Source organism: Halichoerus grypus, chromosome 3 (assembly GCF_964656455.1).
Source record: "Halichoerus grypus chromosome 3, mHalGry1.hap1.1, whole genome shotgun sequence".
Lineage (NCBI taxonomy): Eukaryota > Metazoa > Chordata > Mammalia > Carnivora > Phocidae > Halichoerus > Halichoerus grypus.
The window spans coordinates 101,045,291-101,069,669 of NC_135714.1; positions in this window are offsets into that span (position 1 = coordinate 101,045,291).

Sequence of the window (24,379 nt, forward strand, 5' to 3'; positions counted from 1 at the left end):
GATGTATCCTGTTCCCTGTCTCTGTATTTCCAACCTCCTAAGTGGAATCACTTGCCTAATTTAAAAGTGTATTTTTCTGACCTTAGGCTTTTAGCCCAGCTGCCAAGAGCAAATGTGGTTCTCTTGCGATACCTTTTTGGAGTGTTATACAACATTGAGCAACATTCCTCATCCAATCAGATGACAGCTTATAATTTATCAGCGTGTATAACCCCAAGCCTTCTTTGCCCACCTAATTCCGGCAGCTTGGAATTGGAAGACAACTTGATAAAAAAGGTAATGAGAGCTCTCATTTTTGTCCCCCAGGGGTAGAATCCCTACTTTGAACCGGACATGTGCAGTAGTAACTCTGACGGATGGAACTTTGTGAAGTGCACATTTTCATTAGGCCCCTGTGGAGTGGCAGAGTTCTTTATCCTACTCTGGTGGGGTCTGGGAAGGGGTGTCGTTAAACGGGAAACTCGGAGCAGTCGAGTCACTTCTTTCCCCTCCAGGAGACTAAACACTAGACTGACTAAACGAGAGACAGAAGAGTCGTGTGATACGATAGAAAAGAACCTGGGCTTTGGAGCTTTACCAGTCAGGGTTCAACTCTCAGCCTAATCCCTGAGGGACTTGTAACCTTGGGTAAAGCCATGGTTTCCTCGCTACACAATGGCGACAACAGTCAGCTCCTCTGCTCATGACTGGCGCATCCTAGGTGGCTTGGGCAATATGAGCTCCCATGGCTCCAAACACATTGGCTTTCCTCTGCAAATTGTGGCTCATCTAGAAAAGTACTCGGCTACTATTTCACCTCTGCTACGTCATACGGAAACTAGCAAAAGATTCCAGAACATCCTAACAAGATGACAGGTCTTCCCCAAGCGCACACAGAGAGCCAGCATGAGGCAAAGCAATGCATGAGAAGGGACTGAAGTTAGACAGACAGATACGTTTTCTCTCCAGCTGTGTGGGTTTTCCCTCACAACCCCACAAAAATCTCTGCTTCCCAACTTTGAGATACTTCTTCAGTTAAGAAATGGTTTTCTTAAGTTTTTGTTCATACTTTATAAAGTTTAATAAGATGTTATACATCAGTTACAGCTCAATAAAACTGGAAACAAAATGTAAAAACAAAAACTAAGTAAACTTTACTAAGGTAGGCTACTTTGAAAATGATCCTAGTTTTATTTATCTTTTGATATGTATTTATTTGAGAGAGGGAAAGAGAGAGCGTGAGCGGGGCAGGGGCAGAAGAAGAGGGAGAGGGAGAGGGAGAGGGAGAAGCCCAAGCCGATTCCCCGCTGAGCACGGAGCCCAAAGTTGGCTCCAAGTGGGGCTGGATCTCACCACCATGAGATCGTGATCTGAGCCGAAATCAAGAGTCAGACGCTCAACTGAGGGGCCCCGAAATGTATCCTAGGCTTCAAGACGTCACCACTGATCCCAAAATGTTAGCTATTAAACTAGGCCACGCATTATAACTTTAGCCCACTGATGAGCAGTATTTTAAAATGTGTACCCAAAGTACACAGGAAAGTATCACTCTTTCGAAGTTATTTCTTAGAGAACTCTGGTCTCTATGTTTTTTGTTTTTTGTTTTTTTTTAAGCTTTTATTTATTTACTTGACAGAGAGAGACACAGCGAGAGAGGGAACACAAGCCGGGGAAGTGGGAGAGGGAGAAGCAGGCTTCCCGCTGAGCAGGGAGCCCGATGTAGGGCTGATCCCAGCACCCTGGGATCATGACCTGAGCCGAAGGCAGACGCTTAACTGACTGAGCCACCCAGGCGCTCCTGGTCTCTCTGTATTTTTCTCAACTCTGAATTTTTCTGGGAAGTCTTTCACATTTTTTCTTAGATCCAAGGTCTATATACAAAATGTGATTTATCACTATGCCCTATGAAAGACAGCACCCCATTTTTGTCTTTTTGTGTTACAGATTTCTCTTGTCGCATTTCTCATTGAAAATTGCCTCAGAATATTTGGAGAAGACATCACTTCCCTCTTGGGAGAGAACTCAATGAGTCGTGCTAACAGCGAGAAGGCTGCAGGTACCGGGAATCATTTAATTGGCTTTAGTGAGAAGCAGACAGCAAGGTTGCCAGGGGTCATGGGAGATGCTTAGACAGCGCTCTTCTGGAGCCCAGAGCATCGCCAGGGCAATGATTTCCATCTGCTCCTTGTTCCGAAGGCTGGCTCACAGGTCAAGGGAGGTTCCACACTGTTGTGAGACCAAAGAAAGGATAAGATGAGGTCTCTGACTTCAAGAAGTTTCTAGTGCAGATCATAACGGCATTAGGACTCATCATGGTATGCTACAGTGTCTGGGAATATTTTCTAACAAAATTCTAAACGGGTGCTATATATATATATATATAACATCATACATATGTATGTAGTTATATATATGATATATCATTAGATACTTATACTATATAAATATATAAACATAATGTATATATTTATGTATATTAGATGTGCTCTGGTTGAAGCCAGAGCAAGGGGCTTTTCTTCTCCTCCCTCCTCTTTTCGCTCAGGGGCTCTTGAGGCACCACAGGATTCCAGTGCCCTTTGGAACAGGTTGAAAAGAACTGGCATCATTGAGAGAAAAGGACTTGACTTGATGTCAAACAACCTCTCCAGAGTGTAAAGTCCTGTGCCCCCATTTACCAGCTATATTATCTTTGGCCAGTTATTCTAGCTCAGCATCAGTTTATTCATCTCTAAAATGTGGATAAAAATAAGGTCTAAATCTTAGAATTGTTGTGTAGATTAAATAAGATGATGGATGTAATCCAAAAAAAGCCATTAATAGGACTAGGAGAAGTGCCCCTGAGACTAGAGCTAGTATGATTTGAGCCTAGCTAATCACAGCTAACTGGCAGCAGTCCACCTTAGAAGGTAGACTTTCGATTCAGAACCTGGAGACACGTATCATCAATCCCTACATGTTTTTGACATTTCTTGGTTTTATGATGCTTACCACATTGCTTTGAGGAAACCTTTAGGAAAATACAAGTCATCAGGAATTAAGATGAGTCTGGGGCACGTGGGTGGCTCAGTCGTTAAGCGTCTGCCTTCAGCTCAGGTCATGATCCCGGGGTCCTGGGATCGAGCCCCGCATCGGGCTCCCTGCTCCGAGGGAAGCCTGCTTCTCCCTCTCCCCCTCCCCCTGCTTGTGTTCCCTCTCTCGCTGTCTCTCTCTCTCTGTCAAAAAATAAATAAAATCTTTAAAAAAAAAAAAGAAGGAAAAAGAAGGTTCAGCGTATTAAACAACAACTACTACTACTAGTACTCTCACTTCTTCCTTAGACTCCGGCCAGAAGACAGTGAAAAGCCGTTCTTTCGGAGACAGGGCCTTTGGTCGGGCTTGCAGCACTTGCCAGGACAACCAGGGCACAGCCCCACCTTCCGCAAAGCCAGGACAGCTCTTTGGAGTTTCCCTCACGGATGTGTGTGATAAAGACAACCTGGCCTTCCCAATTCTGGTAGGTCATCTCATTTTGGTCTTCTGTAGCCCTCCTGAGGAGGGGAAACTCTGAGAGGCCAAGCGTCCTCAACCAAATCTATCCCCAAATGGAGAAGTCATTAGACAGCCCCTGGCTTTGGCTGAGAAGCTCTGTTACTGTTATTGCAAAGAACAGAATCTGATTTAGGTCCAGCAGAGTCATGAGGCAAATACAACAGGAAAAGACATTGTTGTCCATTCCACTTGTGTCTTGTTTCCACAAAGACCCACGGAGGCCTGTTCAGATCAGTCAAACTGGACGCTGTGTATGTGAGTCTCTGAGAGTCCAGCTCAGCTTCACACTCTCCCTTCATTGCCTTCCTGAACTCACATTAGTCTCAAGTCTCCTTCAGCGGAGTCTACTCAGTCTAACAACTGCAAACATCTGACACGAGCATAGACTCATCCTCTGGCAAATAGGAATCTGTTAATCCTAACAGAGTATGTCACATGAAAGCCCCAGAGTTTGGCCTGTGTTATCTCAAACTGCTATAGTGAATTGTCAGTGTTGACATTCACTGAGTATTCGGTGTCTCTGCAAGCACGGTACGGGATGGAGGGAACGTTCTGCTAGACATGAAGAAATGTATCATATTAGCTAGCATGTTACCTGCTAGCTACTCCCCCAGTTCCTTGCATCACAGCAAATTTAGGGGCTAGCTAGGATTATCATCCTCCGCACTTCCCAAACGAATCAGAAAAGCCTCAGTACAGTATGTATGTGCCCCAGCTCACACAATAGATACGTAGCATAATAGACTTCAGATCCGTTGGATTCCCTGAGTGCAGCCCTCATTAACTTTCTACACAGCAGGGAGAGGACATGAACATAGAGCAAAAGACAATGAAAGACTCATGAGAAGGGAGGGTAATCAGAGAAGGACAAGAGAGTTTTTGAGCCTGACTTTAAAAGAGGGAAGGAAATAGAACAAGTAGGAATGGAGTATACAGGCACTTAAAGAGAAATAAACAAATGGGAAATGAGTATTTCCTAAATCGACTTCCCTACTTGGGGAAGAGCATCTATGTAAGGGAATAATGAGAAAAGAATGGTAAAGTAGGAAACAGACGGTGATTCCGCAAAGGCCTTGAAGCAGAGAAGTTTGACTTAAAAGTGTAAACTCAATGGAAAGGAAAATCTGATTAAAAGAAGTGTTTAAAATGTTTCAGTGTATGACTGTAAAATGGATATTTGGGTAGAAAGTATAGAGAGAGACACTGAAAAAAAAAACAATCTAAATTGACTTTCGTCCTTCCTGCTCTAAAACAGTGTGCCATGACATTCCCCTCCTCTTTCAAAACGGAGGCAAGCTTGTGCTCTGCGTTTGTGGATATGAGATGCCATATACTTTTCTTTTCTTCCTACAGGGTATGCTTTCCTTTCTTAATCGAAGAGGGCCACTCACAGAAGGCATCTTCAGCAAATCAGCCAATATAAAATCCTGCAGAATCCTCAAGGACAAACTCAATTCTGGGGTCAAAGTGAACCCGTACAACGAATCTGTTCATGTGGTCGCATCCGTCTTAAAGGTAGGGAAGGTTCTAGCATTATGCACACATGAGTAACTGAAGCTATGATTGGTGTCCTTCATCATGACTGCTCAAGGACCATAATGGGCATAATAGATTAAGAACCTGACAAACTGAAAAACGCTTGACAAATTCAAAATTTAAGGAAGCTACTTTAGGAGTTAAAAGCCCCATATGTTAGTAATACTTTCTGTTTTCACCACACACCGCCCTCCCCACCTTCACTCCTGAAGACTCCATGCAAAATACTAATACTGAAATGACTACGAGTCATGATAATAAATTTCAAAATACGCACTGACACATACATAAACAGTGGTTTACCAAAGCAAACATCCTCACCACCCTCCTAATGAAGGCAAAGTTTCCACAAGAAATAGAACAGGGAAAGAATTTAATCCATCCACCTTGGCACTTATTACCAACTCTGAACAACCCTATGTTAATGTAGTAATGAGTACAGTCTTAGAATCTCAGTCACATTTGGTCTTCCCTTGTCCCCCATGAATGTTCGAAGATGTGATAAATAGCAAAGTCCAGAAATGACTTAGGTAACCACTCTTACACTGGGGCCATAGTGATATCCAGTAGTAATATACATATAGGCATCAGGAGACAGGAGAAGAATGATGATACACTAGGTAGCAAGATGGGTGTTGCCCTCTGTAAGGTGCACACATGGAATCGATTTTCTAGCAAGAGTGAGTAGGTTCTTTCCTGATTCCGTGTGATAAGCACCGACTAGGAAGAGGGTGAGCACTTGTGGGTATAGTGTTTAGACATTTCTAAAGTTTTCTCTTCCTGAAGTTGACTGATCTTGGTGGAGAATCAGTCTCTGCTATCTTGGCCTTGATAATATCATGTCAAACTAACTGGAGAATTGGCCTAGACTAGAAATGAATCTATCCTCAGGACCACAGTGAGTCTGCCAGTAGACTCTCGCTAAGAAAAGGAAGCTAAGAAAAGGAAGAATGAAGCAATTATGAGAGAAGCTTTCTTCCAGGGAGCACACATACCCCGAGTGAGAAGACCTAGTTCTTTCCTAATATGTGTGCAAGAGCCCACCTGTTTGTGTTTTGATTGTTTCAGAACTTTTCTTGCTAGAATTAAGAGCTAGCACTGTGTTTAAAACAAGCAACATGGATATGTGTGTTTCTGTCCAAGAAGCTAATAGGATTTAGCATGGTCTATAGCCAGACCCTGTCAGTTTGTGGTACTTTGCAAAAAAAGCACACACAAAAAATAAGTTCCAGATGATAGAAGGGAGCTTTATGTTCATTTCCACCACAGCCTAAGCTCTGCTTTTCTGCCTCTAAGTTTTAGCGGGAGAAAATCCAAGCACCTGCTCCTGCGTGTGCCAGTCAACGGAGAGTCAGAGGCGAGCTCCGTGTGGGTCACAGTTTGGCTATCTGTGAAGGAAGTGGGGGCTGAACTGAATTTTTTAACTACATATTTTCTCTGTAATATTTCCAATACATATTTTCTATAATATATATACATATTTTTTTATCTCCATAAGGATTTTCTTAGAAATATCCCAGGAAGTGTATTGTTAACCGATCTCTATGACAAATGGCTCAGTGTTATTGATCAAGGGAACGAAGAGGAGAAGATAACTGCAGCCCAGAGGTAATGATGCAATAATTACTCTACTCTGGTCACATCTCAGAAATACAGCCAACATCCTATTAGGAGAACATTGGCTTACGTTTTGCAGCTTTGCCCACTAAAATCATGACCGATTCCAGAGAGTTTCAATTCTTCACACCCATGGGGGTCAGCTTCAGAATAGAGGCACGCTTTAGGGCTCTTATTGTTCTTCTCCTGATGTTATTAATGTGGAATCCTTGGCCGTTTTACACCTTCTGGATCCATGAAACTGGTAGACGACATCCCCTGGTCCAGGACAGATGCAAGAGCATCGACTGCCAGGGCTATGACCTTAAGAGTCTGTCAAACATTTAACTAACCAGAGAAGTGTTTATCTGGCTCAGGAACTGAATTCAGTGCAACAATTTTGTATACATTCATGCCTGGAACTCTGCTACAGCGGGTTGTGTGCTAGATACACAAGGATCTATCCTGTTCCCTATCTCAGTATTTCCAACCTCCTAAGTGGAATCACTTGCCTAATTTAAAAGTGTATTTTTCTGACCTTAGGCTTTTAGCCCAGCTGCCAAGAGCAAATGTTGTTCTCTTGCGATACCTTTTTGGAGTGTTATACAACATTGAGCAACATTCCTCATCCAATCAGATGACAGCTTATAATTTATCAGCATGTATAGCTCCAAGCCTTCTTTGCCCACCTAAATCGGGCAGCTTGGAATTGGAAGACAACTTGATAAAAAAGGTAATGAGAGCTCTCATTTTTGTCCCCCAGGGGTAGAATCCCTACTTTGAACCGGACATGTGCAGTAGTAACTCTGACAGATGGAACTTTGTGGAGTGCACATTTTCATTAGGCCCCTGTGGAGTGGCAGAGTTCTTTTTCCTACTCTGCTGGGGTCTGGGAAGGGGTGTCGTTAAACGGGAAACTCGGAGCAGTCGAGTCACTTCTTCCCCCTCCAGGAGACTAAACACTAGACTGACTAAACGAGAGACAGAAGAGTCGTGTGATACGATAGAAAAGAACCTGGGCTTTGGAGCTTTACCAGTCAGGGTTCAACTCTCAGTCTAATCCCTGAGGGACTTGTAACCTTGGGTAAAGCCATGGTTTCCTCGCTACACAATGGCGACAACAGTCAGCTCCTCTGCTCATGACTGGCGCATCCTAGGTGGCTTGGGCAATATGAGCTCCCATGGCTCCAAACACATTGGCTTTCCTCTGCAAATTGTGGCTCATCTAGAAAAGTACTCGGCTACTATTTCACCTCTGCTACGTCATACGGAAACTAGCAAAAGATTCCAGAACATCCTAACAAGATGACAGGTCTTCCCCAAGCGCACACAGAGAGCCAGCATGAGGCAAAGCAATGCATGAGAAGGGACTGAAGTTAGACAGACAGATACGTTTTCTCTCCAGTTGTGTGGGTTTTCCCTCACAACCCCACAAAAATCTCTGCTTCCCAACTTTGAGATACTTCTTCAGTTAAGAAATGGTTTTCTTAAGTTTTTGTTCATACTTTATAAAGTTTAATAAGATGTTATACATCAGTTACAGCTCAATAAAACTGGAAACAAAATGTAAAAACAAAAACTAAGTAAACTTTACTAAGGTAGGCTACTTTGAAAATGATCCTAGTTTTATTTATCTTTTGATATGTATTTATTTGAGAGAGGGAAAGAGAGAGCGTGAGCGGGGCAGGGGCAGAAGAAGAGGGAGAGGGAGAGGGAGAGGGAGAAGCCCAAGCCGATTCCCCGCTGAGCACGGAGCCCAAAGTTGGCTCCAAGTGGGGCTGGATCTCACCACCATGAGATCGTGATCTGAGCCGAAATCAAGAGTCAGACGCTCAACTGAGGGGCCCCGAAATGTATCCTAGGCTTCAAGACGTCACCACTGATCCCAAAATGTTAGCTATTAAACTAGGCCACGCATTATAACTTTAGCCCACTGATGAGCAGTATTTTAAAATGTGTACCCAAAGTACACAGGAAAGTATCACTCTTTCGAAGTTATTTCTTAGAGAACTCTGGTCTCTATGTTTTTTGTTTTTTGTTTTTTTTTAAGCTTTTATTTATTTACTTGACAGAGAGAGACACAGCGAGAGAGGGAACACAAGCCGGGGAAGTGGGAGAGGGAGAAGCAGGCTTCCCGCTGAGCAGGGAGCCCGATGTAGGGCTGATCCCAGCACCCTGGGATCATGACCTGAGCCGAAGGCAGACGCTTAACTGACTGAGCCACCCAGGCGCTCCTGGTCTCTCTGTATTTTTCTCAACTCTGAATTTTTCTGGGAAGTCTTTCACATTTTTTCTTAGATCCAAGGTCTATATACAAAATGTGATTTATCACTATGCCCTATGAAAGACAGCACCCCATTTTTGTCTTTTTGTGTTACAGATTTCTCTTGTCGCATTTCTCATTGAAAATTGCCTCAGAATATTTGGAGAAGACATCACTTCCCTCTTGGGAGAGAACTCAATGAGTCGTGCTAACAGCGAGAAGGCTGCAGGTACCGGGAATCATTTAATTGGCTTTAGTGAGAAGCAGACAGCAAGGTTGCCAGGGGTCATGGGAGATGCTTAGACAGCGCTCTTCTGGAGCCCAGAGCATCGCCAGGGCAATGATTTCCATCTGCTCCTTGTTCCGAAGGCTGGCTCACAGGTCAAGGGAGGTTCCACACTGTTGTGAGACCAAAGAAAGGATAAGATGAGGTCTCTGACTTCAAGAAGTTTCTAGTGCAGATCATAACGGCATTAGGACTCATCATGGTATGCTACAGTGTCTGGGAATATTTTCTAACAAAATTCTAAACGGGTGCTATATATATATATATATAACATCATACATATGTATGTAGTTATATATATGATATATCATTAGATACTTATACTATATAAATATATAAACATAATGTATATATTTATGTATATTAGATGTGCTCTGGTTGAAGCCAGAGCAAGGGGCTTTTCTTCTCCTCCCTCCTCTTTTCGCTCAGGGGCTCTTGAGGCACCACAGGATTCCAGTGCCCTTTGGAACAGGTTGAAAAGAACTGGCATCATTGAGAGAAAAGGACTTGACTTGATGTCAAACAACCTCTCCAGAGTGTAAAGTCCTGTGCCCCCATTTACCAGCTATATTATCTTTGGCCAGTTATTCTAGCTCAGCATCAGTTTATTCATCTCTAAAATGTGGATAAAAATAAGGTCTAAATCTTAGAATTGTTGTGTAGATTAAATAAGATGATGGATGTAATCCAAAAAAAGCCATTAATAGGACTAGGAGAAGTGCCCCTGAGACTAGAGCTAGTATGATTTGAGCCTAGCTAATCACAGCTAACTGGCAGCAGTCCACCTTAGAAGGTAGACTTTCGATTCAGAACCTGGAGACACGTATCATCAATCCCTACATGTTTTTGACATTTCTTGGTTTTATGATGCTTACCACATTGCTTTGAGGAAACCTTTAGGAAAATACAAGTCATCAGGAATTAAGATGAGTCTGGGGCACGTGGGTGGCTCAGTCGTTAAGCGTCTGCCTTCAGCTCAGGTCATGATCCCGGGGTCCTGGGATCGAGCCCCGCATCGGGCTCCCTGCTCCGAGGGAAGCCTGCTTCTCCCTCTCCCCCTCCCCCTGCTTGTGTTCCCTCTCTCGCTGTCTCTCTCTGTCAAAAAATAAATAAAATCTTTAAAAAAAAAAAAGAAGGAAAAAGAAGGTTCAGCGTATTAAACAACAACTACTACTACTAGTACTCTCACTTCTTCCTTAGACTCCGGCCAGAAGACAGTGAAAAGCCGTTCTTTCGGAGACAGGGCCTTTGGTCGGGCTTGCAGCACTTGCCAGGACAACCAGGGCACAGCCCCACCTTCCGCAAAGCCAGGACAGCTCTTTGGAGTTTCCCTCACGGATGTGTGTGATAAAGACAACCTGGCCTTCCCAATTCTGGTAGGTCATCTCATTTTGGTCTTCTATAGCCCTCCTGAGGAGGGGAAACTCTGAGAGGCCAAGCGTCCTCAACCAAATCTATCCCCAAATGGAGAAGTCATTAGACAGCCCCTGGCTTTGGCTGAGAAGCTCTGTTACTGTTATTGCAAAGAACAGAATCTGATTTAGGTCCAGCAGAGTCATGAGGCAAATACAACAGGAAAAGACATTGTTGTCCATTCCACTTGTGTCTTGTTTCCACAAAGACCCACGGAGGCCTGTTCAGATCAGTCAAACTGGACGCTGTGTATGTGAGTCTCTGAGAGTCCAGCTCAGCTTCACACTCTCCCTTCATTGCCTTCCTGAACTCACATTAGTCTCAAGTCTCCTTCAGCGGAGTCTACTCAGTCTAACAACTGCAAACATCTGACACGAGCATAGACTCATCCTCTGGCAAATAGGAATCTGTTAATCCTAACAGAGTATGTCACATGAAAGCCCCAGAGTTTGGCCTGTGTTATCTCAAACTGCTATAGTGAATTGTCAGTGTTGACATTCACTGAGTATTCGGTGTCTCTGCAAGCACGGTACGGGATGGAGGGAACGTTCTGCTAGACATGAAGAAATGTATCATATTAGCTAGCATGTTACCTGCTAGCTACTCCCCCAGTTCCTTGCATCACAGCAAATTTAGGGGCTAGCTAGGATTATCATCCTCCGCACTTCCCAAACGAATCAGAAAAGCCTCAGTACAGTATGTATGTGCCCCAGCTCACACAATAGATACGTAGCATAATAGACTTCAGATCCGTTGGATTCCCTGAGTGCAGCCCTCATTAACTTTCTACACAGCAGGGAGAGGACATGAACATAGAGCAAAAGACAATGAAAGACTCATGAGAAGGGAGGGTAATCAGAGAAGGACAAGAGAGTTTTTGAGCCTGACTTTAAAAGAGGGAAGGAAATAGAACAAGTAGGAATGGAGTATACAGGCACTTAAAGAGAAATAAACAAATGGGAAATGAGTATTTCCTAAATCGACTTCCCTACTTGGGGAAGAGCATCTATGTAAGGGAATAATGAGAAAAGAATGGTAAAGTAGGAAACAGACGGTGATTCCGCAAAGGCCTTGAAGCAGAGAAGTTTGACTTAAAAGTGTAAACTCAATGGAAAGGAAAATCTGATTAAAAGAAGTGTTTAAAATGTTTCAGTGTATGACTGTAAAATGGATATTTGGGTAGAAAGTATAGAGAGAGACACTGAAAAAAAAACCAATCTAAATTGACTTTCGTCCTTCCTGCTCTAAAACAGTGTGCCATGACATTCCCCTCCTCTTTCAAAACGGAGGCAAGCTTGTGCTCTGCGTTTGTGGATATGAGATGCCATATACTTTTCTTTTCTTCCTACAGGGTATGCTTTCCTTTCTTAATCGAAGAGGGCCACTCACAGAAGGCATCTTCAGCAAATCAGCCAATATAAAATCCTGCAGAATCCTCAAGGACAAACTCAATTCTGGGGTCAAAGTGAACCCGTACAACGAATCTGTTCATGTGGTCGCATCCGTCTTAAAGGTAGGGAAGGTTCTAGCATTATGCACACATGAGTAACTGAAGCTATGATTGGTGTCCTTCATCATGACTGCTCAAGGACCATAATGGGCATAATAGATTAAGAACCTGACAAACTGAAAAACGCTTGACAAATTCAAAATTTAAGGAAGCTACTTTAGGAGTTAAAAGCCCCATATGTTAGTAATACTTTCTGTTTTCACCACACACCGCCCTCCCCACCTTCACTCCTGAAGACTCCATGCAAAATACTAATACTGAAATGACTACGAGTCATGATAATAAATTTCAAAATACGCACTGACACATACATAAACAGTGGTTTACCAAAGCAAACATCCTCACCACCCTCCTAATGAAGGCAAAGTTTCCACAAGAAATAGAACAGGGAAAGAATTTAATCCATCCACCTTGGCACTTATTACCAACTCTGAACAACCCTATGTTAATGTAGTAATGAGTACAGTCTTAGAATCTCAGTCACATTTGGTCTTCCCTTGTCCCCCATGAATGTTCGAAGATGTGATAAATAGCAAAGTCCAGAAATGACTTAGGTAACCACTCTTACACTGGGGCCATAGTGATATCCAGTAGTAATATACATATAGGCATCAGGAGACAGGAGAAGAATGATGATACACTAGGTAGCAAGATGGGTGTTGCCCTCTGTAAGGTGCACACATGGAATCGATTTTCTAGCAAGAGTGAGTAGGTTCTTTCCTGATTCCGTGTGATAAGCACCGACTAGGAAGAGGGTGAGCACTTGTGGGTATAGTGTTTAGACATTTCTAAAGTTTTCTCTTCCTGAAGTTGACTGATCTTGGTGGAGAATCAGTCTCTGCTATCTTGGCCTTGATAATATCATGTCAAACTAACTGGAGAATTGGCCTAGACTAGAAATGAATCTATCCTCAGGACCACAGTGAGTCTGCCAGTAGACTCTCGCTAAGAAAAGGAAGCTAAGAAAAGGAAGAATGAAGCAATTATGAGAGAAGCTTTCTTCCAGGGAGCACACATACCCCGAGTGAGAAGACCTAGTTCTTTCCTAATATGTGTGCAAGAGCCCACCTGTTTGTGTTTTGATTGTTTCAGAACTTTTCTTGCTAGAATTAAGAGCTAGCACTGTGTTTAAAACAAGCAACATGGATATGTGTGTTTCTGTCCAAGAAGCTAATAGGATTTAGCATGGTCTATAGCCAGACCCTGTCAGTTTGTGGTACTTTGCAAAAAAAGCACACACAAAAAATAAGTTCCAGATGATAGAAGGGAGCTTTATGTTCATTTCCACCACAGCCTAAGCTCTGCTTTTCTGCCTCTAAGTTTTAGCGGGAGAAAATCCAAGCACCTGCTCCTGCGTGTGCCAGTCAACGGAGAGTCAGAGGCGAGCTCCGTGTGGGTCACAGTTTGGCTATCTGTGAAGGAAGTGGGGGCTGAACTGAATTTTTTAACTACATATTTTCTCTGTAATATTTCCAATACATATTTTCTATAATATATATACATATTTTTTTATCTCCATAAGGATTTTCTTAGAAATATCCCAGGAAGTGTATTGTTAACCGATCTCTATGACAAATGGCTCGGTGTTATTGATCAAGGGAACGAAGAGGAGAAGATAACTGCAGCCCAGAGGTAATGATGCAATAATTACTCTACTCTGGTCACATCTCAGAAATACAGCCAACATCCTATTAGGAGAACATTGGCTTACGTTTTGCAGCTTTGCCCACTAAAATCATGACCGATTCCAGAGAGTTTCAATTCTTCACACCCATGGGGGTCAGCTTCAGAATAGAGGCACGCTTTAGGGCTCTTATTGTTCTTCTCCTGATGTTATTAATGTGGAATCCTTGGCCGTTTTACACCTTCTGGATCCATGAAACTGGTAGACGACATCCCCTGGTCCAGGACAGATGCAAGAGCATCGACTGCCAGGGCTATGACCTTAAGAGTCTGTCAAACATTTAACTAACCAGAGAAGTGTTTATCTGGCTCAGGAACTGAATTCAGTGCAACAATTTTGTATACATTCATGCCTGGAACTCTGCTACAGCGGGTTGTGTGCTAGATACACAAGGATCTATCCTGTTCCCTGTCTCAGTATTTCCAACCTCCTAAGTGGAATCACTTGCCTAATTTAAAAGTGTATTTTTCTGACCTTAGGCTTTTAGCCCAGCTGCCAAGAGCAAATGTTGTTCTCTTGCGATACCTTTTTGGAGTGTTATACAACATTGAGCAACATTCCTCATCCAATCAGATGACAGCTTATAATTTATCAGCATGTATAGCTCCAAGCCTTCTTTGCCCACCTAAATCGGGCAGCTTGGAATTGGAAGACAACTTGATAAAAAAGGTAATGAGAGCTCTCATTTTTGTCCCCCAGGGGTAGAATCCCTACTTTGAACCGGACATGTGCAGTAGTAACTCTGACAGATGGAACTTTGTGGAGTGCACATTTTCATTAGGCCCCTGTGGAGTGGCAGAGTTCTTTTTCCTACTCTGCTGGGGTCTGGGAAGGGGTGTCGTTAAACGGGAAACTCGGAGCAGTCGAGTCACTTCTTCCCCCTCCAGGAGACTAAACACTAGACTGACTAAACGAGAGACAGAAGAGTCGTGTGATACGATAGAAAAGAACCTGGGCTTTGGAGCTTTACCAGTCAGGGTTCAACTCTCAGTCTAATCCCTGAGGGACTTGTAACCTTGGGTAAAGCCATGGTTTCCTCGCTACACAATGGCGACAACAGTCAGCTCCTCTGCTCATGACTGGCGCATCCTAGGTGGCTTGGGCAATATGAGCTCCCATGGCTCCAAACACATTGGCTTTCCTCTGCAAATTGTGGCTCATCTAGAAAAGTACTCGGCTACTATTTCACCTCTGCTACGTCATACGGAAACTAGCAAAAGATTCCAGAACATCCTAACAAGATGACAGGTCTTCCCCAAGCGCACACAGAGAGCCAGCATGAGGCAAAGCAATGCATGAGAAGGGACTGAAGTTAGACAGACAGATACGTTTTCTCTCCAGTTGTGTGGGTTTTCCCTCACAACCCCACAAAAATCTCTGCTTCCCAACTTTGAGATACTTCTTCAGTTAAGAAATGGTTTTCTTAAGTTTTTGTTCATACTTTATAAAGTTTAATAAGATGTTATACATCAGTTACAGCTCAATAAAACTGGAAACAAAATGTAAAAACAAAAACTAAGTAAACTTTACTAAGGTAGGCTACTTTGAAAATGATCCTAGTTTTATTTATCTTTTGATATGTATTTATTTGAGAGAGGGAAAGAGAGAGCGTGAGCGGGGCAGGGGCAGAAGAAGAGGGAGAGGGAGAGGGAGAGGGAGAAGCCCAAGCCGATTCCCCGCTGAGCACGGAGCCCAAAGTTGGCTCCAAGTGGGGCTGGATCTCACCACCATGAGATCGTGATCTGAGCCGAAATCAAGAGTCAGACGCTCAACTGAGGGGCCCCGAAATGTATCCTAGGCTTCAAGACGTCACCACTGATCCCAAAATGTTAGCTATTAAACTAGGCCACGCATTATAACTTTAGCCCACTGATGAGCAGTATTTTAAAATGTGTACCCAAAGTACACAGGAAAGTATCACTCTTTCGAAGTTATTTCTTAGAGAACTCTGGTCTCTATGTTTTTTGTTTTTTGTTTTTTTTTAAGCTTTTATTTATTTACTTGACAGAGAGAGACACAGCGAGAGAGGGAACACAAGCCGGGGAAGTGGGAGAGGGAGAAGCAGGCTTCCCGCTGAGCAGGGAGCCCGATGTAGGGCTGATCCCAGCACCCTGGGATCATGACCTGAGCCGAAGGCAGACGCTTAACTGACTGAGCCACCCAGGCGCTCCTGGTCTCTCTGTATTTTTCTCAACTCTGAATTTTTCTGGGAAGTCTTTCACATTTTTTCTTAGATCCAAGGTCTATATACAAAATGTGATTTATCACTATGCCCTATGAAAGACAGCACCCCATTTTTGTCTTTTTGTGTTACAGATTTCTCTTGTCGCATTTCTCATTGAAAATTGCCTCAGAATATTTGGAGAAGACATCACTTCCCTCTTGGGAGAGAACTCAATGAGTCGTGCTAACAGCGAGAAGGCTGCAGGTACCGGGAATCATTTAATTGGCTTTAGTGAGAAGCAGACAGCAAGGTTGCCAGGGGTCATGGGAGATGCTTAGACAGCGCTCTTCTGGAGCCCAGAGCATCGCCAGGGCAATGATTTCCATCTGCTCCTTGTTCCGAAGGCTGGCTCACAGGTCAAGGGAGGTTCCACACTGTTGTGAGACCAAAGAAAGGATAAGATGAGGTCTCTGACTTCAAGAAGTTTCTAGTGCAGATCATAACGGCATTAGGACTCATCATGGTATGCTACAGTGTCTGGGAATATTTTCTAACAAAATTCTAAACGGGTGCTATATATATATATATATAACATCATACATATGTATGTAGTTATATATATGATATATCATTAGATACTTATACTATATAAATATATAAACATAATGTATATATTTATGTATATTAGATGTGCTCTGGTTGAAGCCAGAGCAAGGGGCTTTTCTTCTCCTCCCTCCTCTTTTCGCTCAGGGGCTCTTGAGGCACCACAGGATTCCAGTGCCCTTTGGAACAGGTTGAAAAGAACTGGCATCATTGAGAGAAAAGGACTTGACTTGATGTCAAACAACCTCTCCAGAGTGTAAAGTCCTGTGCCCCCATTTACCAGCTATATTATCTTTGGCCAGTTATTCTAGCTCAGCATCAGTTTATTCATCTCTAAAATGTGGATAAAAATAAGGTCTAAATCTTAGAATTGTTGTGTAGATTAAATAAGATGATGGATGTAATCCAAAAAAAGCCATTAATAGGACTAGGAGAAGTGCCCCTGAGACTAGAGCTAGTATGATTTGAGCCTAGCTAATCACAGCTAACTGGCAGCAGTCCACCTTAGAAGGTAGACTTTCGATTCAGAACCTGGAGACACGTATCATCAATCCCTACATGTTTTTGACATTTCTTGGTTTTATGATGCTTACCACATTGCTTTGAGGAAACCTTTAGGAAAATACAAGTCATCAGGAATTAAGATGAGTCTGGGGCACGTGGGTGGCTCAGTCGTTAAGCGTCTGCCTTCAGCTCAGGTCATGATCCCGGGGTCCTGGGATCGAGCCCCGCATCGGGCTCCCTGCTCCGAGGGAAGCCTGCTTCTCCCTCTCCCCGTCCCCCTGCTTGTGTTCCCTCTCTCGCTGTCTCTCTCTCTCTGTCAAAAAATAAATAAAATCTTTAAAAAAAAAAAAGAAGGAAAAAGAAGGTTCAGCGTATTAAACAACAACTACTACTACTAGTACTCTCACTTCTTCCTTAGACTCCGGCCAGAAGACAGTGAAAAGCCGTTCTTTCGGAGACAGGGCCTTTGGTCGGGCTTGCAGCACTTGCCAGGACAACCAGGGCACAGCCCCACCTTCCGCAAAGCCAGGACAGCTCTTTGGAGTTTCCCTCACGGATGTGTGTGATAAAGACAACCTGGCCTTCCCAATTCTGGTAGGTCATCTCATTTTGGTCTTCTATAGCCCTCCTGAGGAGGGGAAACTCTGAGAGGCCAAGCGTCCTCAACCAAATCTATCCCCAAATGGAGAAGTCATTAGACAGCCCCTGGCTTTGGCTGAGAAGCTCTGTTACTGTTATTGCAAAGAACAGAATCTGATTTAGGTCCAGCAGAGTCATGAGGCAAATACAACAGGAAAAGACATTGTTGTCCATTCCACTTGTGTCTTGTTTCCACAAAGACCCACGGAGGCCTGTTCAGATCAGTCAAACTGGACGCTGTGTATGTGAGTCTCTGAGAGTCCAGCTCAGCTTCACACTCTCCCTTCATTGCCTTCCTGAACTCACATTAGTCTCAAGTCTCCTTCAGCGGAGTCTACTCAGTCTAACAACTGCAAACATCTGACACGAGCATAGACTCATCCTCTGGCAAATAGGAATCTGTTAATCCTAACAGAGTATGTCACATGAAAGCCCCAGAGTTTGGGCTGTGTTATCTCAAACTGCTATAGTGAATTGTCAGTGTTGACATTCACTGAGTATTCGGTGTCTCTGCAAGCACGGTACGGGATGGAGGGAACGTTCTGCTAGACATGAAGAAATGTATCATATTAGCTAGCATGTTACCTGCTAGCTACTCCCCCAGTTCCTTGCATCACAGCAAATTTAGGGGCTAGCTAGGATTATCATCCTCCGCACTTCCCAAACGAATCAGAAAAGCCTCAGTACAGTATGTATGTGCCCCAGCTCACACAATAGATACGTAGCATAATAGACTTCAGATCCGTTGGATTCCCTGAGTGCAGCCCTCATTAACTTTCTACACAGCAGGGAGAGGACATGAACATAGAGCAAAAGACAATGAAAGACTCATGAGAAGGGAGGGTAATCAGAGAAGGACAAGAGAGTTTTTGAGCCTGACTTTAAAAGAGGGAAGGAAATAGAACAAGTAGGAATGGAGTATACAGGCACTTAAAGAGAAATAAACAAATGGGAAATGAGTATTTCCTAAATCGACTTCCCTACTTGGGGAAGAGCATCTATGTAAGGGAATAATGAGAAAAGAATGGTAAAGTAGGAAACAGACGGTGATTCCGCAAAGGCCTTGAAGCAGAGAAGTTTGACTTAAAAGTGTAAACTCAATGGAAAGGAAAATCTGATTAAAAGAAGTGTTTAAAATGTTTCAGTGTATGACTGTAAAATGGATATTTGGGTAGAAAGTATAGAGAGAGACACTGAAAAAAAAACCAATCTAAATTGACTTTCGTCCTTCCTGCTCTAAAACAGTGTGCCATGACATTCCCCTCCTCTTTCAAAACGGAGGCAAGCTTGTGCTCTGCGTTTGTGGATATGAGATGCCATATACTTTTCTTTTCTTCCTACAGGGTATGCTTTCCTTTCTTAATCGAAGAGGGCCACTCACAGAAGGCATCTTCAGCAAATCAGCCAATATAAAATCCTGCAGAATCCTCAAGGACAAACTCAATTCTGGGGTCAAAGTGAACCCGTACAACGAATCTGTTCATGTGGTCGCATCCGTCTTAAAGGTAGGGAAGGTTCTAGCATTATGCACACATGAGTAACTGAAGCTATGATTGGTGTCCTTCATCATGACTGCTCAAGGACCATAATGGGCATAATAGATTAAGAACCTGACAAACTGAAAAACGCTTGACAAATTCAAAATTTAAGGAAGCTACTTTAGGAGTTAAAAGCCCCATATGTTAGTAATACTTTCTGTTTTCACCACACACCGCCCTCCCCACCTTCACTCCTGAAGACTCCATGCAAAATACTAATACTGAAATGACTACGAGTCATGATAATAAATTTCAAAATACGCACTGACACATACATAAACAGTGGTTTACCAAAGCAAACATCCTCACCACCCTCCTAATGAAGGCAAAGTTTCCACAAGAAATAGAACAGGGAAAGAATTTAATCCATCCACCTTGGCACTTATTACCAACTCTGAACAACCCTATGTTAATGTAGTAATGAGTACAGTCTTAGAATCTCAGTCACATTTGGTCTTCCCTTGTCCCCCATGAATGTTCGAAGATGTGATAAATAGCAAAGTCCAGAAATGACTTAGGTAACCACTCTTACACTGGGGCCATAGTGATATCCAGTAGTAATATACATATAGGCATCAGGAGACAGGAGAAGAATGATGATACACTAGGTAGCAAGATGGGTGTTGCCCTCTGTAAGGTGCACACATGGAATCGATTTTCTAGCAAGAGTGAGTAGGTTCTTTCCTGATTCCGTGTGATAAGCACCGACTAGGAAGAGGGTGAGCACTTGTGGGTATAGTGTTTAGACATTTCTAAAGTTTTCTCTTCCTGAAGTTGACTGATCTTGGTGGAGAATCAGTCTCTGCTATCTTGGCCTTGATAATATCATGTCAAACTAACTGGAGAATTGGCCTAGACTAGAAATGAATCTATCCTCAGGACCACAGTGAGTCTGCCAGTAGACTCTCGCCTTTTAGACAGCTAAGAAAAGGAAGAATGAAGCAATTATGAGAGAAGCTTTCTTCCAGGGAGCACACATACCCCGAGTGAGAAGACCTAGTTCTTTCCTAATATGTGTGCAAGAGCCCACCTGTTTGTGTTTTGATTGTTTCAGAACTTTTCTTGCTAGAATTAAGAGCTAGCACTGTGTTTAAAACAAGCAACATGGATATGTGTGTTTCTGTCCAAGAAGCTAATAGGATTTAGCATGGTCTATAGCCAGACCCTGTCAGTTTGTGGTACTTTGCAAAAAAAGCACACACAAAAAATAAGTTCCAGATGATAGAAGGGAGCTTTATGTTCATTTCCACCACAGCCTAAGCTCTGCTTTTCTGCCTCTAAGTTTTAGCGGGAGAAAATCCAAGCACCTGCTCCTGCGTGTGCCAGTCAACGGAGAGTCAGAGGCGAGCTCCGTGTGGGTCACAGTTTGGCTATCTGTGAAGGAAGTGGGGGCTGAACTGAATTTTTTAACTACATATTTTCTCTGTAATATTTCCAATACATATTTTCTATAATATATATACATATTTTTTTATCTCCATAAGGATTTTCTTAGAAATATCCCAGGAAGTGTATTGTTAACCGATCTCTATGACAAATGGCTCGGTGTTATTGATCAAGGGAACGAAGAGGAGAAGATAACTGCAGCCCAGAGGTAATGATGCAATAATTACTCTACTCTGGTCACATCTCAGAAATACAGCCAACATCCTATTAGGAGAACATTGGCTTACGTTTTGCAGCTTTGCCCACTAAAATCATGACCGATTCCAGAGAGTTTCAATTCTTCACACCCATGGGGGTCAGCTTCAGAATAGAGGCACGCTTTAGGGCTCTTATTGTTCTTCTCCTGATGTTATTAATGTGGAATCCTTGGCCGTTTTACACCTTCTGGATCCATGAAACTGGTAGACGACATCCCCTGGTCCAGGACAGATGCAAGAGCATCGACTGCCAGGGCTATGACCTTAAGAGTCTGTCAAACATTTAACTAACCAGAGAAGTGTTTATCTGGCTCAGGAACTGAATTCAGTGCAACAATTTTGTATACATTCATGCCTGGAACTCTGCTACAGCGGGTTGTGTGCTAGATACACAAGGATCTATCCTGTTCCCTGTCTCAGTATTTCCAACCTCCTAAGTGGAATCACTTGCCTAATTTAAAAGTGTATTTTTCTGACCTTAGGCTTTTAGCCCAGCTGCCAAGAGCAAATGTTGTTCTCTTGCGATACCTTTTTGGAGTGTTATACAACATTGAGCAACATTCCTCATCCAATCAGATGACAGCTTATAATTTATCAGCATGTATAGCTCCAAGCCTTCTTTGCCCACCTAAATCGGGCAGCTTGGAATTGGAAGACAACTTGATAAAAAAGGTAATGAGAGCTCTCATTTTTGTCCCCCAGGGGTAGAATCCCTACTTTGAACCGGACATGTGCAGTAGTAACTCTGACAGATGGAACTTTGTGGAGTGCACATTTTCATTAGGCCCCTGTGGAGTGGCAGAGTTCTTTTTCCTACTCTGCTGGGGTCTGGGAAGGGGTGTCGTTAAACGGGAAACTCGGAGCAGTCGAGTCACTTCTTCCCCCTCCAGGAGACTAAACACTAGACTGACTAAACGAGAGACAGAAGAGTCGTGTGATACGATAGAAAAGAACCTGGGCTTTGGAGCTTTACCAGTCAGGGTTCAACTCTCAGTCTAATCCCTGAGGGACTTGTAACCTTGGGTAAAGCCATGGTTTCCTCGCTACACAATGGCGACAACAGTCAGCTCCTCTGCTCATGACTGGCGCATCCTAGGTGGCTTGGGCAATATGAGCTCCCATGGCTCCAAACACATTGGCTTTCCTCTGCAAATTGTGGCTCATCTAGAAAAGTACTCGGCTACTATTTCACCTCTGCTACGTCATACGGAAACTAGCAAAAGATTCCAGAACATCCTAACAAGATGACAGGTCTTCCCCAAGCGCACACAGAGAGCCAGCATGAGGCAAAGCAATGCATGAGAAGGGACTGAAGTTAGACAGACAGATACGTTTTCTCTCCAGTTGTGTGGGTTTTCCCTCACAACCCCACAAAAATCTCTGCTTCCCAACTTTGAGATACTTCTTCAGTTAAGAAATGGTTTTCTTAAGTTTTTGTTCATACTTTATAAAGTTTAATAAGATGTTATACATCAGTTACAGCTCAATAAAACTGGAAACAAAATGTAAAAACAAAAACTAAGTAAACTTTACTAAGGTAGGCTACTTTGAAAATGATCCTAGTTTTATTTATCTTTTGATATGTATTTATTTGAGAGAGGGAAAGAGAGAGCGTGAGCGGGGCAGGGGCAGAAGAAGAGGGAGAGGGAGAGGGAGAGGGAGAAGCCCAAGCCGATTCCCCGCTGAGCACGGAGCCCAAAGTTGGCTCCAAGTGGGGCTGGATCTCACCACCATGAGATCGTGATCTGAGCCGAAATCAAGAGTCAGACGCTCAACTGAGGGGCCCCGAAATGTATCCTAGGCTTCAAGACGTCACCACTGATCCCAAAATGTTAGCTATTAAACTAGGCCACGCATTATAACTTTAGCCCACTGATGAGCAGTATTTTAAAATGTGTACCCAAAGTACACAGGAAAGTATCACTCTTTCGAAGTTATTTCTTAGAGAACTCTGGTCTCTATGTTTTTTGTTTTTTGTTTTTTTTTAAGCTTTTATTTATTTACTTGACAGAGAGAGACACAGCGAGAGAGGGAACACAAGCCGGGGAAGTGGGAGAGGGAGAAGCAGGCTTCCCGCTGAGCAGGGAGCCCGATGTAGGGCTGATCCCAGCACCCTGGGATCATGACCTGAGCCGAAGGCAGACGCTTAACTGACTGAGCCACCCAGGCGCTCCTGGTCTCTCTGTATTTTTCTCAACTCTGAATTTTTCTGGGAAGTCTTTCACATTTTTTCTTAGATCCAAGGTCTATATACAAAATGTGATTTATCACTATGCCCTATGAAAGACAGCACCCCATTTTTGTCTTTTTGTGTTACAGATTTCTCTTGTCGCATTTCTCATTGAAAATTGCCTCAGAATATTTGGAGAAGACATCACTTCCCTCTTGGGAGAGAACTCAATGAGTCGTGCTAACAGCGAGAAGGCTGCAGGTACCGGGAATCATTTAATTGGCTTTAGTGAGAAGCAGACAGCAAGGTTGCCAGGGGTCATGGGAGATGCTTAGACAGCGCTCTTCTGGAGCCCAGAGCATCGCCAGGGCAATGATTTCCATCTGCTCCTTGTTCCGAAGGCTGGCTCACAGGTCAAGGGAGGTTCCACACTGTTGTGAGACCAAAGAAAGGATAAGATGAGGTCTCTGACTTCAAGAAGTTTCTAGTGCAGATCATAACGGCATTAGGACTCATCATGGTATGCTACAGTGTCTGGGAATATTTTCTAACAAAATTCTAAACGGGTGCTATATATATATATATATAACATCATACATATGTATGTAGTTATATATATGATATATCATTAGATACTTATACTATATAAATATATAAACATAATGTATATATTTATGTATATTAGATGTGCTCTGGTTGAAGCCAGAGCAAGGGGCTTTTCTTCTCCTCCCTCCTCTTTTCGCTCAGGGGCTCTTGAGGCACCACAGGATTCCAGTGCCCTTTGGAACAGGTTGAAAAGAACTGGCATCATTGAGAGAAAAGGACTTGACTTGATGTCAAACAACCTCTCCAGAGTGTAAAGTCCTGTGCCCCCATTTACCAGCTATATTATCTTTGGCCAGTTATTCTAGCTCAGCATCAGTTTATTCATCTCTAAAATGTGGATAAAAATAAGGTCTAAATCTTAGAATTGTTGTGTAGATTAAATAAGATGATGGATGTAATCCAAAAAAAGCCATTAATAGGACTAGGAGAAGTGCCCCTGAGACTAGAGCTAGTATGATTTGAGCCTAGCTAATCACAGCTAACTGGCAGCAGTCCACCTTAGAAGGTAGACTTTCGATTCAGAACCTGGAGACACGTATCATCAATCCCTACATGTTTTTGACATTTCTTGGTTTTATGATGCTTACCACATTGCTTTGAGGAAACCTTTAGGAAAATACAAGTCATCAGGAATTAAGATGAGTCTGGGGCACGTGGGTGGCTCAGTCGTTAAGCGTCTGCCTTCAGCTCAGGTCATGATCCCGGGGTCCTGGGATC